The sequence below is a fragment of the Scyliorhinus torazame genome, chromosome 5, assembly GCF_047496885.1.
Source record: "Scyliorhinus torazame isolate Kashiwa2021f chromosome 5, sScyTor2.1, whole genome shotgun sequence".
NCBI lineage: Eukaryota > Metazoa > Chordata > Chondrichthyes > Carcharhiniformes > Scyliorhinidae > Scyliorhinus > Scyliorhinus torazame.
This window is the reverse complement of record NC_092711.1, coordinates 158526434-158538476: the sequence shown is the minus strand read 5'-3', so window position 1 is coordinate 158538476 and position 12043 is coordinate 158526434. Positions and strand designations below refer to the sequence as shown.

At 50.3% G+C, this 12043-nt stretch overlaps 1 protein-coding gene and 1 pseudogene across 1 annotated transcript in view; one reads left to right on the top strand and one right to left on the bottom strand.

Moving 5' to 3' along the window:
- The window catches only part of LOC140418001 (uncharacterized), a 200932-nt gene that overhangs the window by 181682 nt on the left and 7207 nt on the right, over positions 1-12043 (bottom strand). The window lies entirely within an intron of this gene.
- LOC140422199 (josephin-2 pseudogene) lies at positions 3955-5890 on the top strand (annotated as a pseudogene).

Below are 12043 nucleotides of genomic sequence, written 5' to 3'. Positions count from 1 at the left end.
GCGAAAGCTTTCTCTGCATCGAAGGAGATCACCAGCCCATCCACTGTGTATTTCTGAAAAGCCTGAATCACATTCAGCAACCGTCCAACATTGTTACTGGAAAACCCTTATAAACCCAGTCTGGTTACCACCCCCCCGCCCCCCCCCCGCCCGCCCCGCCCCCACCCACCACGATTGTTGGAAGGATGTCCTCCAGCCTTCTCACCATCAATGGGTCCAACAACAAATCCTCAAGCCCCCTATAAAACTCACACCCACAGCCATCCGCTCCTGGTGCTTTACCCAGCTGAGCTCCTTCATGGCCTTTGAGACCTCTTCCCTAGAAAGGGGAGCATTAAGAGGCTCACACTGGCTTTCTGAGGCCTCCGTAAGCTTCAAGGAAGAGAATAAATGCTCCATATCCAGCAACCCTTCACCAGACTTCACAGACTTTATAATCCTGCATAGAATTCCCTGAATCCCTGTTTATCTCCTCTGTCCTCACAACCCTTTTCCCTCCCCCAAGCCGCACAGAGGGAATTGTTCCAATGTCGGCCTTTTTCTTTGTCAAACAGGTCATGTATTTGCTCGGTTTATTCCCAAACTCGTACACCGTCTGCCTCGCAAACCTTTCTCGACCTGCTGCATCAATAGGGAATCCAAAACCACTCTTGTCTCAGGAAGCTCCTTCAGCAATAGCTTATTAGAGATCTCCTTATAATTCTGCTCGGCCTTCATGAAACAAACCCCCAGACATTGCTGGTTCTTCAGCATTCGAGCATAAACTTTACATGTCTCCCATAAAATGGAGGGGGGAATACCAGGGGTTGGGTTAACCCAAAGGAAGAACTCCAACTCGTTCTTACAATGCTTAGTAAATTAAGTATCTCTTATCAGAGAGGCAGCAAACCTCCACATTCTCGACCTGGGGGTGAACCCTCAAGTAGAATTCCAGAGAAACAGGATGGTCCACAATCGATGTTCACTACGGTGCAAGAGGACACCAGGTGTAGGATCGTCCTTGACATAAAAATTTTGTTGATTCCAGTATGACATTGATTAGGGCTGGAAAGAAGGTAAAATCTCCGCCCCTCTGGTGCAAAGTTCTCCAAACATCCACATAACCCACCTCCTCACAAGTAAAGGCCGACGCCCTAGCTTGCGGGTTGGGGGGTAGGGGTAGGGGTGGGGGTGGGGGTGTTCCTGGTAACCAGGAGCTTATCTACCAGACGATTTAAGTGGCAGTTGAAGTCGCCAACCACAAAAGAGTTTGTTGAAGCTAGCTCTGCAAAATCCACAAAGGACTTAGTAATGAACTTCGGGGAGTAATTCGGGGATCCATAAACATTCATTATTGAAGCAACATCTCCATGCACCGAACCTCTAATGATCACATATCTATCTCCTTTGTCCTTGGTGCAGGTTTCAACCTTAAAAGGGATATTTTTATTAATAAGGATTGCCACACCCCTGCTACTTGATGAAAAGGAGATGAAAAAACCTGCCCCACCCAATCCCGCCTTAATTTAAAGTGTTCCTCATCATCCAGATGAGTTTCCTGTAATAAAGCCATGTCGACTTTCTCCTTAAGAAAGGAGAGGATAACCATAGATTTGAGCCAGGGAAGTGGGATTGGAAATTTTCGGAGACGAGATTGGAAAGGAATTTGGACACTAAAAGATTTATTTCTTGGGGGTCGTTTTGCGGGATTGAAGGAGCTGGGAGTGAAGTATGGGCTGGAGCAATGGAAAATATTTAGATACTTGCAGGTTCAAGAGTTTGCCAGAAAGGTGATACAGAGTTTCCCAGTAGAGCCAGCTTCCACATTGCTGGAGGATGTGCTGACGACAGGGGGACTGGGGAAGGGGTAGTATTGCCGGTTTACGGGGCTATTTTGGAGGAGGAGAAGGCGCTGTGTGTATTGATGTTTGCCCTATGTATTGTTCTCATGTATGGAATGATCTATCTGAACTGTACACAGAACAATACTTTTCCCTGTATCTCGATACACGTGACAATTAACAAATCCAATCCTCACCATTGAGGTGATTGTATTTCTAATCAGTAAGGCTACTCCACCCACTCTGCCATATTCTCTGTCCCTCCTGTAAACTTTATGACCGGTGTATTTTCCCAGTCCAGACCATCCTGCTACTTGTTTTTGGAACAGTATTGAGTTCCCCTGAGGCCTTCCCCTCCCCCTCCATTTATTAGTTTAAAGTCCTTCTGACCTCCCTATTTATCCTTTCCACAAGGACACTGGTCCCAGATCGGTTCAGGTGGAGACCATCCCAACGGTACAGATTCCTCCTATCCCAATACTGATGCCAGTGCCCCGTGAAATGGAACCCCTCTTTCCCGCACCACTCCTTTAGCCACGTGTTTACTTCTGTAATTTTCTCATCCCTGTGTCAAATTTGCACGTGGCTCGTGTAATAATCCAGAGATTATATCCTTTGAGGACCTGTTCTTTAATTTTGTTCCTCGTTCCTGATTTTCCCCAAACAGGTCCTCTTTCCGAGTCTTGCAGATGTTGTTTGCCCCAACGTGGATCACAACAACTGGATCCTCCCCCTCCCTCTCCAATATCCTTTCAAGCCGGTTAGAGATGCCCCTCACTCTGGCACCAGGCAGGCAACATACCATGTGGGACTCTCGGTCCTGCTTCCAAAGGATGTCAGCAGTTCCCTTAATTATAGAATCCCCGACAACTACCACTTCCTCCCCCCACTTGAATGGCCTCCTGTACCAGGGTGCAGTGGTCAGCTAGCTCATCCTTCCTACAGTCACTGCTCCGATGCCCTGCCCCTCCGAGTCCGCTCCCTGGAGACTCGGCTGCGAATCCCCGAGATAAGGTTTCTGTACTCACAGCTCCGAAACTCCGTCCCTCCGAGTCCGCTCCCTGGAGACTCGGCTGTGAATCCCCAAGATAAGGTTTCTGTACTCACAGCTCCGAATGTCCCTCCCTCCGAGTCAGCTCCCTGGAGACTAGGCATGGGGAATAGGTATTGGAGACGAGGTATTGGGGAATGAGAGGAAGGAATATTCCATAGAAACTAGAATTCTCTGTTCTGAATTTCTATCCTGTACTGAGTGTTGACTTTTGTAAACTCCTTTTACAGATATTACAAGAGGAGGAATTGCAGACAGAAATCTCAATTGTCACGTCTCGGTCTTACAGAGTCACTCCTTGGGATCTGAGTATCATCGGACTTTGAATCTAGAAGGAGAAATGTTTGCCCGATCTGTCGGCATCAAAAGATTTTAACCATCAGTGTGACTGGAAAAGCACCGAGACACACACACCCGAGTGAGAGTGTTCCAGGGGACTGACTGTGGAAAGAGTCCAAGTCTCGGTCCTAGAGGAGCTCCCGCCAGTGGCCACTGTCTATGCCGATTTCGGGGGTTTCCCCGTTTTTTTGCTACCCCCCCCCCCCCCCACCTCCGATTTCTGGCAGCCTTTGGGGCTGTCCCGGGCGCCCAGCCGAGCCGGTTTCAGAACCGGCGAGGAACCCCACGCGAGTGTCTGGCGGCCGGAGCTGGGGTATCGGGCCCGGGACGCACGCATTTGGAGCAACGGGGCGGAGCCAAACTGAGGATGAGGCGGCAGGCCCGAAGCCAGGGCGCAATGTAGTGGAGATGTTCCACACCGGGTGGCTCCCGCCTAGAGTGTGTTTTTTTAAGAAGTCGGAAATCCGGTCCCAGGGGACGTTTTGAGGAATATTTTTAATAAATATTTTTGAAGACATTTTTTTTTTAGATTGAAGGAAGAAAAAGAAAAACAATAAGTCGTTAAAAGATAAAAAAAGGGCTCTCCGTCCGGGCCTGGTCGGGAATGGCGCATCCTCGGGGTTGGCAGTGACTCACCCGGCGGCCTGTCCTCACTCTCCGGGTGTGGGGATGTCGGAGCCCCCCCCAGGTGTGGGGATGTCGGAGCCCCCCCCCCCCCTCCCCGGTGTGGGGATGTCGGAGCCCCCCCCCGGGTGTGGGGATGTCGGAGCCCCCCCCTCCGCTGTACCACGAGCGGCAGCGTCTGGAGCTCTGCGCCCTCCACACCCTCAACAACCTCCTGCAGCAGCCGCTCTTCACCCAGCAGCAGCTGGACGGGCTGAGCGGCCAGCTGGCTCCCGACTCACTGCTAAATCCACATCGCAGTTTGTTAGGAACTGGGAACTATGATGTCAACGTCCTCATGGCCGCCTTGCTAACTCAAGGTCTCGCTGCGATTTGGTGGGATAAACGCAAGTCGCTCAGCAGCTTGGTGCTGAGCCGGGTCCATGGCTTCATCCTCAACATTCCCTCCAACATGACGCTGGGCTTTGTCTCGCTCCCCATCCAGCGCAAGCACTGGGTGGCAGTCAGGCAAATCAACGGGGCCTACTACAACCTGGACTCCAAGCTAAAGGCCCCGGTTCCAATCGGGAATGAGGAGGAACTGAGGAAGTTCCTGCAGGATCAGATCACCCAGGATCCCTGTGAGCTGCTGCTGGTGGTGCCGAGGGAGGTGGAGGAGGACGGAAGCTGGCTGCTCGCTCCCTGAACGTGAGACGCGGGAGATCGGACAGTGGGAGCGGTGAGGGGGGAAGGTCTCGCCGCCGATGGCGGCCTGACTCAGACCTCCAGCTGTGACAGATTAAGCCAGCGCGCTGGGGAGGTGGAAAAAATAATTGGAAACTCTAAATTTATTTAAAAAAAGAATTTGAAATGTTTAAAAAGACAATATCAGCAGGACTGTTATTGAATCATTGCCTCTATCATTTCCTATATTGCTCCATCGTCACATAGTTTAAGTTCATTGACCTGACTGAAACAAACAGGAATGGGGTTTTAATACATAATATTATGCAATGTTGCTTGATGGTACAGTTAGAACTCAGCTCAATTCCTCGAGGTCACTCTCTCATTGGGAATATCACATCATTAAATAAAAGAATGACACCAATCACTGGGGGAAAAAAAAGATGCAAAAAGCAGCGGCGAAGAAGGAAACGTGGGTTCGCCGTCGAATGAGAGGACCAGCAAAAGCACTGACAAGATGGCACATGCCGGACCGCAAGGTGGGGCCGCATTGCTTACGGTGGAACAGATGACCGAGGTGATGGCTGTGGAGCTGGAGAAGCAGTTTGCGAGGCACATGGAGGCTTTGAGGAAGGAGATGGTGGTTGCACTGAGATCATTGGTGGAGGAGGCAATTGCCCCAGTGAGGGTAGCTGTGGCAAAGACATCGGCCGAGGTGAGCAAGCAGGGCGAGAAGATGAAGGAAGTGGAGGAGGCCATGTCGCAGCACAGCGACCAGCTCACCTCGGTGTGGGACGAGATGCGGAGGATGGTGGAGGCTAACAGAGGACTCCGAGCAAATCTGAGAATTGTGAGCTTGCCCGAAGGGACAGAGGGCTCAAGGCCAACAGAGTACTTTGCTAAGGTGCTGGCAGAGTTGATGGGAGAGAGTGAGAACCCTCCCGGTTTGAGCTGGACCGAGCTCATCGGTCGTTAAGGCCAAAGCCCAAAGTAAATGAACCGCCAGGAGCAGTAATTATCTGCTTCCATGAATACCACATGAAGGAGAAGGTGTTAAGCTGGGCGAAGCAGAAGCGCGAGGTGCAATGGGATGGTGTGGAATTTGGGTTTACCAGGACTTGAAGGTGGAGTTGGCAAAGAGACGAGCACCATTCGGCCGAGTAAAGGCAACATTTACAACAAGGGGGTGCGACTTGGTGTGGTATACCCGGCGAAGCTGAGGGTGACGTATAACAGTGGAGGCGGTTGAGGCGTTCGTGCAGGCAGAAGGCTTGGGACAGACGTGAGGAGCGGAGCTGGAAGAGAGACTGTGGACTGTGATTGGCGAGCTGGAAAATGTATAAATGCTATAACTTTCTTTTCATTGTCGTGTATTGTAATTTTCTTTTCTTCACATTGTTACAGAGTTTTTATTGTTTGGGTTCATTGGCATTCTGTGTTGCAATGGTTATATGTTATTTCAATGAATTGTATGGGATGGATTGTTGTTTTTCTCTGGGGCTGGGTGGGAGGTGACAGTATACCTTGGGGGGAGGAACCAGTGCAAGCTAACTAAAGTTGGCTCGTGAACGGAGGTGAGGTGAGAGGAGGGCTGCGGACATTGGAGCCTGGTTGGCAGGTTTTGATGGGCCTACGAGCCGAGCAAGGGGGGGGGGGGGTCGATACAGGGAGACTTTTTTTTGAGAGGAAGTGCAGGGGGGGAATTCTGGGAGGGGTGGGAAGGGGTTCGATGTTAACAATGCTTAGGGGTGGGTAAGGCTCATGGGGCAGGGCCCGGTGGTATGATGATGGTGGTTAAGAAGGGTGGGGGGGGGGCGGGGGGGGGGGGAGTGAGAGACCCTCGGTTAGGATAGTCATGTGGAACGTGAGGGGGTTGGGAGGTCCAGTCAAGAGGTCAAGGGTGCTTGCGCATCTTAAAGGTTTGAAAGCTGATGTAGCAATGCTGCAGAAGACTCACTTGAGGGTGAAGGACCAGGTGAGACTTAAAAAGGGGTTGGTTAGTCAGATGTTTCACTCTAGATTTGACGGAAGGGCTCGAGGGATAGCGGTAATGGTCAGCAAAAGAGTACGCTTCCAGATGGAGAAGGTGGTGGCAGATCAGGGAGGTAGGTATGTGATTGTGACAGGGGCACTGGAGGGGAGGTTAGTGGCGCTAGTAAGTGTATACGGTCCCAATTGGGACGATGTGGCATTCGCAAAGAAGGTGTTTGGGGCTGTCCCTGACTTGGACACACACGAACTGAGTGGGGTTGGAACTTGGTGTAGGAGCCAAGGTTAGACAGGTCACGGCTGCGCTCTCTGGTCCCATCAGGGGGGGGTGAAGGCGTTGGCTGGGCTAATGGTGGAAATGGGAGGGGTGGACCCGTGGAGGTTTCTGTGAGAATTTACGTTCCTTTTGCCCTCAGTCTGGTCTCAGTAATAGTAAAGTACAACTGGAACAGTCCGTCATATAAGGGCCTGCCCAGGGCTGGGGCTTGTAATAAGGCCTGTTTTAAGAGACGGAAGGCTTCGAGGGCCTCGGTGGCGAGAGTAAAAGTCCCTTCCATGCTGGCGTAAGGCGTCAGCAGCTTAGTATAGACAGCGATGTTTGGTATCCACTGCCTACAATAATTTACCATGCCCAGCCAGTGACAGACCTCCTTGGCTGTGGTAGGGGCGGGGAGTTGGCACATAGGTTCAATTCAACTGGTTTCGAGACTTTTTTCTGTGGCTGTGAGTAGGACTCCCAGGAACTTGACTTTTGTCTGGGCCACCAGTACCTGGGATTGTGAAACAACATAGCCCAGTGAGGATAGGTGATTTAATAATTGTATCACATCTTCCCTGTTACTGGGCTCATCGGGGCTGACTATCAACAGGTCATCTACGTACTGTACGAGAGTGGAACCATGTTTCAAATTCAGAGTCTGGAGTTGAGTCTGCAGACATCTGGAGAAGAGAGTGGGTGAGTTAACAAATCCCTGTGGAAGTCGGGTCCAGGTATACTGCTATCCATTGTAGGTGAAGGCAAACAAATACCGGCTTTCAAGCGCGAGTGGGAGAGCAAAGAAAGCGTGTTGGAGGTTGACTATGGCGAAGACCCGGGCTCAGGCTGGGATTTGAGCCAGTATGTGGGCGGGATTAGGGACGAGGGCATGGAATGGCTGCGCGATGGCATTAATTGAACGCAAGTCCTGTACTAGCCGGTACTGGTCCGGTTTGCCTGATTTGGACACCGCAAAGTATGGGTGTGTTACATTCAGATTGGCACGGGACCAGGATCCCCTGTTGCAACAGTCCTTGGATTAATCTGGCTACAGATGGGATGGCTTGGAGTTTTAGGGGCTTTGTCGAATGGAGGGCGGAGTCACATGGTCCTTAATGGATGTAACCTCCGCCTGTCCCACCTGTGACGGGTGATCCGCCCAAACCTGAGGGTTAACATATTCCAAAACGTCGCGCCCCAGATGATGCTGGAGTCGGGTGTTAACCGTCTCGGGCCTCAGAGTACCGTATGGAAGTGCCGTCTGGCAGTACCTGGAGTGCATATTCTGTCAGATCCGATTGGTCCACCGCCCTCCTTACCATAAGCCCCAGATCCTTGGCATGGTATGGGTTGTGGACCTGGCGTGTAATATGGGGGGCCACGGAGGCGGATTGTTGCCATAAATGTGGTGGTATTGTAACAAAGTCGGCTGTACCTTCTTGTCCCGTGACTGTGGCTGTAATCGTGATTGGCCATCCGGTCCCAACTAACGACCGATATTTGTCCTCTAATTCCCGGCTCTGTCCGGTTCTGTCATAAGCCAGGGTAACGTGGGACAGCGAATGTTCTATGTCCAACGTCCACCACTGGGGTGTAGTAGAGACATAACACTGTTGTCTCGGCCTCCATGATTGAACCATTACCCCCTTGTCCCCGCATTCCAGCCGCAGCTGGAAGATACACAGTAGATCTCGGGCCAGCAAATTGCAGTCCAATCCGGTGGTGACGACAAATTGATGATCTGTCGACTCATTCTCATAAGTTGCCTTCACCGATTCTGAAATGGGATACTGACGCACCTGGCCTTGGAACCCCAACAAATGCTGGGTGTGGTCGGATAGTGGTAGTTGGAGTTCCGATTGCACTGAAGACATGGCTGCTCTGGTGTCGATCATAGATGGGTAATGTTGATCTCCTATCTGCAGAGAAACGATGGGTTCTCTGTCCGAATGGAGAGTCCGTATGACTAAATTGGCTCGCCAGTCTTGTGGGAAGGGGTTTGCTTGGGGGACGTCGGTGTGCCTCGTCTGCCCTCCCCTTGGTGGGTACCCCCTCCTTTGCGTTGGGTATCCTCCTCCTGCCACCTGTCTTCTAAATGGACATTCCTGCTGCCAGTGATCTGCGTGGCCACAGTTGAAACATGAATTATTCCCTCTATATCCCGGCCTTCTTCCGGTGGACCAATGGCCCCGCAGAGGGAGTGGCAGTTGCAAGGTTGCTGGTGCATACGGCGGGCCGTGGAGAGGGGCTGAAGATCCATTTGGGTGGGTTTGATATCCTCCCCCGTGTTGATCCACCCACCCGAGGTCACAATATTGGGGTTCCAGCTGGTAAGCCACCGTACCTGCGCTCAGTTGGGGTCTCGGATCGTCCTTTTTTGTGACATACTCGGTCTTAATTTGTAACTGGGCCTCCTTCTTGGCCTCCGCCCTCCTTCCAGTAAAATCTAACTTCCTGGGCTATCTGGGAAGGGTCGTTCTCTGTCCAACTCATGTTATTACACTTCACAGCGGTGGCCACGGAAGGTGGTAGGCAATGCATTAACATAGCACAATATTGAGGGGAATTCTGACCATTTTGATATGGTAAGTCACCTGATTGCCCACGATAGATTTCATTAAAGCGTTCCAGAAATTCCTCTGGCTCCTCAGTCTTTTTGGGTTTGATATCTAGGATGGCAGAGATGTTTATGGGCTTTTGAAATGTGGCACTTAGTGCATTCAGGATTTGTGCCGGTCTATCATCGTCCAGGGCATGGGCCTGTTGAAGTGCCGCGTGGTCGGCATAATTCAAATGGTTGAGATGACTGCGGTATTCGGCTGGGGTTAAGACCTGTTGGACTAGGGCCCAGAGGTCCCTAGAGTCTGCTTGGTAAACTGAGATGGTGGTTCTCAGATAGTCCAAAAAGCATCAGGGAATTTCTTCCTGTCTGGGATTGCAGCTAGAATAGCCACCATCTCACTGGGTCTCCACGGAAAGTAAACATCTATCGTGGGCTGAGCTGCCGCTGTAGCGACATCAGGGTTGGGCATTTCCTAATCGGTAACTGTCTCGGAGTCTCGCTAGGGGGCGTCAAAGGTGGTGTAGGTAGCGAAGATTCCTCTTCAGAGGCGTCGGAGTCCTTCCCTTCTGATATGGGGGGCTCCGGTTCTTCAGAACCGTCCCTGTCCTCATCCCGTGGTAACAAAAGTTTCTGTCCTGTCATCTTGGCCTTAAAGGATCTAGGTCGTAGGCGTAATTATTTCCGGGTGGTCTCAAGATGCCTTTTTCATTGTCCGAGATCGGGTCCTCCAGCCGACCTGGCTTGTATAACGGGGATTCCCTTTTCTAACGGGTGTCGGGGGTGAGGAAGTAGGACCTGAGCTATCAATTGAAGGAGCTGGCAGCGGTGCCTCCGGAGCTACTAGACGATCGGCCAGAGGGGGAGGGATAATCGTCTGGGCCTGTGAGACTGAGTCTAAAGGGACTGGAGTGGCCAGAATGATTTGAATCTGTGGAACAGCGACTGGATATAAATTATGATACGCTGGCGGCTCCGGAGGTGGCGAAGGCAATGCCTCTGGTGCCGTCGGGACCCTACCGGACATGGTCCAATTCTCTAGGTCGTTGTCTACCTCTGTCAATGCAAGGCCAGCCATTGAACTACGTAGTCCACTTTTCTCACTCGAGTCTGCCCTTTTAGGTGTCTCCCTTTCCTTCTGTGATGGGGCTGGTTTAGCACACTGGGCTAAATTGCTGGCTTTTAAAGCAGACCAAGGCAGGGCAGCAGCACGGTTCAATTCCCGTACCAACCTCCCCGAACAGGCACCAGAATGTAGCAACTAGGGGCTTTTCACAGTAACTTCATTTGAAGCCTACTTGTGACAATAAGCAATTTTAATTTCATTTTTTCATTTTCTGTGCGCGTTTTTTGAATGCATACTCCTTTTTCAGAGTTTTCTGGTTCCCCCCTTCAATAATTGATATTGCCATTTTAGGGGCATTTTCTTGCCAATTTGATAACAGGGTTTTATCTTTCTCCTCTTGGCAATATTGCCTCCATAATCCAATTAACTCTTTGGCCTTCATTCCCTATTCTTTTTCCAGATTTTCTCCTGAATTTTCTTAACGATTTCCAAATTTTTGGTTCTCCCTAGTGGCCATTCATCTCCCAATTTCTTATTCAGAGCTGCGGAAAACTGCCTAAAGTCCCTTCCTTGGTCTGGGTATTTACCACATAATGCTTGTAACGGACTACCTGGGTGTTATCTAAACAATTCCCCCTAATCTCGAACTATTCCTCAGACTGCGTTGTTCGCCACTACAGTCCAAGAATGCAACTTAACTTAATCAATTCTAGTTTTCAACACACACGGAATTGAATTATCCCTGATATTCCCTCAGTTCTCTAATCGGCTTTTAACTGAACTATCACTAGGATATTTCCTTAGTTTCTAACTGAATTATCGCTAGGATATTCCCTCAGTTCTCATCGACCCTCAGTCATACCTACATCGACTGAAATTTAATTTTTCTAATCCGCCAGACTGACCTTTGATCTCGTCGAGACAATCTTACATGACCATGGGTGAGTGATCAAACTTTTTATCAGACTACGAGACAGAGGAAAACCAACATGGTTATTTTCCAACCACTCACATCGTGGGCCCATTTCCTCTCTCTCCGTCCAAGACTAGTTTAATTCTGATTTCGCAGATGACCGGTGATCGTCTGTTGAGATCCCACTTCTGACACCAAATGAGAATTTTTGCCCTCAGTCTGGTCTCAGTAAATATACCGAGTCGGATTGTAGGTAAAACAATTTACTTTATTTGTGCAGCTTTCAAGCTGACTCACTCTGCCAGAGTCTTGTCGAATCCCCAGAGTGAGTGAGGTACAGAACAAAGACTTTGTCTCATATACATTGGTATAAAAAAATGAGGTTACACACACGACCAAGTAAGGTAACTTGGCAATTGTAGGGTTTCCCATAGGTTCTCTCACATTCCTTAACCCAGCCATATAAGGTAATCTTAGCAATTACTGGTCCCAATAGGCTGCCCTCACATTCCTTTTGCCTGAGGCCGCTGTGATCACCCATCCCCCTCACCATAATACTCCTGACTTGGCCTAGCTACCCACCATGCTTCAGTGCCATCCCCTTTTGTTCATTTCCTCATTTGTTCTTTGTTTGGTGCAGGCATAATGGGCCGAATGGCCTCCTTCTGCACTGTATGGTTCTAACTCAGTAATTCAATTAACAGGGACTCCACGTTGCTGCCTGTGCCACTGATGATAGGCCTGGCTCAGCAGCTCATTGTC